Source organism: Vombatus ursinus, unplaced genomic scaffold (genome assembly GCF_900497805.2).
Source record: "Vombatus ursinus unplaced genomic scaffold, bare-nosed wombat genome assembly UNPS02006779.1, whole genome shotgun sequence".
Lineage (NCBI taxonomy): Eukaryota > Metazoa > Chordata > Mammalia > Diprotodontia > Vombatidae > Vombatus > Vombatus ursinus.
This window is the reverse complement of record NW_020946557.1, coordinates 9,880,611-9,882,575: the sequence shown is the minus strand read 5'-3', so window position 1 is coordinate 9,882,575 and position 1,965 is coordinate 9,880,611. Positions and strand designations below refer to the sequence as shown.

Below are 1,965 nucleotides of genomic sequence, written 5' to 3'. Positions count from 1 at the left end.
TTACTAGCAGCCTTATGGGCAGGCCATCAGTTTCTCTTTATCAACCCTTTATTTCAGGAGCCACACCCAAAGGTCCCTCCTAGGGATCCTGACATCCCACTCTGCTCACCTACCAGGGCAAAGGTGGGTTCTGTGACTCTTCCTCCCCTTACCAGAGTACCTATTAAAACTGAAAGCAGTATTTTCCCAAGCCACAATTGTCTCAACCTCCAGTTCAAAGTCCAATAATTTATCAGCCCATTCATGAATAATGATAGAGACTCATACCTAAAGACTGAAGCTGATCCTTCTTAAATCTCACAAAAGTTTTGCATTCAGCATTTTGGCTTTCTGATGGAGAGTAATGATCGTTAGCAAGAGTAAGTGCCTCACCAAATGTGATTTTTTGAAAAAAGGAATCACAAAGAAAATGATTAACCCATTTTAAAAGAAAGATTGGTACAATGTCAAGGCACCAACTATATTTAATATATACCATATTAGCAGAACACTGGTTATAAGAACTCAAGGAATGAAAATTACCTCTGATTGTTTCAAGGGTCATGTATTTTAAGGGAACCTTCCTGATCTTCAAAAGGATGAGTTTGCTTTTCCTCAGCTCAAGGGGATTACTAAAGATGTTCAGACTAAAAATTGCTGGACTAATTTCCATGGAATGAATTTTACTTAGGACAAAATGTATTCCATAGTCAAAAAGTGTCAGACCATGATTGAAGCCTGTGTTGATGTCAAAACTACTGATGACTATTTGCTCTGTCTCTTTTGTGTTAATTTTACCAGGAAATACAATAACCAGATCCATAAGGCCACTAATGCTCAGCATCAGCAGATCCATCAAATTCTCAAGAAAATGATGGAATCATGAGCCTAGAGGTACAGACAAATGACACAAAAGAAGTTGTCAATAAACTGATTGCAGACATCATTGAAAAAGACATAGACTTGACAATCCATTTTTCTTCTCCATGATATAGTTGTTGAAAAAATCAAGATGTTCAAGAAGCCTAAGTTTTGAACTGGGAAAGTGAATGTAATTTCATGGGAAAGGTGATGGCTCTGGAAACCCTTCAAGAGATAAAAACAGGCAGAGATGTAGAAAGAGCTGAGGGATATTAGCCACCAGATCAAGAATCTGCCTTAAAATAAGAATTTTTCAAGGTTGAAAAACAAAAATTTATGCCATTTAAAAAAATAACCATTTGGGTGGTTCTTTTCTCAAAAGGTGGAATTTAATTGCCTCTGAGACAAACTGGGCATAGATCATGGAAAGCTTTAGGAAGAAGAGGTCCCCAAAAATCCAATCTGTCAAATTCATTTCCTTTAAGAATCTCACCCCTGCCCTTCCAGATCCCCATTAGCCACTGGCTGCAGTAGGAATTCATCTTTAGGTAGTGAGACAAATGTAAAACTTGACAGATGGAGTTTCTAGGTAAGTAATAATCAATTTATTAATTAGGCTAGCAAATAATCAATAAATGGATGGTCAGAGGTCTCAGGAACCAAAGACAAAACAATGGGGATCCCTGAATGTTTAAATGCCTTTGGAAAAGAAGGTGTCCTGACAGATGAAAATCAGCCTTGATTGGTGAACAATCAATGAGTGGGTGGATTTTTTTCTAATGAAGGGGTGGGCTAAAAGCCCTTAGCCCCTCCTGCTAAGAATTTGGCTTTATCTTGAAACTCAGAAGCCGCTAGAACTCTGGACAAAGGAACCCATCTCCACCCAGACCACTCCCGCTGAAAAGTGGGAGGTTTCAAGGGCACGAACCTAATGTTTTTAGGGCTGGATTAGATACTCTGGGTGGGGAGGTTCCTGGGCAATCTCATTTATTATCAATGTCCTTCAGAGACTGACTGACTGGCCTACAGAGATTATCCCTGAATGAGGAAATAAGGTGGGGGGTGTGGGGTGAGGGGTGGGGGGGGGGTTGGGAGGGACACTTCAATCTTAATTTAATAGTTGGT

The 1,965-nt window shown here is 39.6% G+C and overlaps 1 pseudogene; it reads left to right on the top strand.

Annotated features, from left to right (window-relative positions):
- Positions 1-343: 343 nt before the first annotated feature.
- LOC114033133 lies at positions 344-1,146 on the top strand (annotated as a pseudogene).
- The last annotated feature ends 819 nt before the right edge of the window (positions 1,147-1,965 follow it).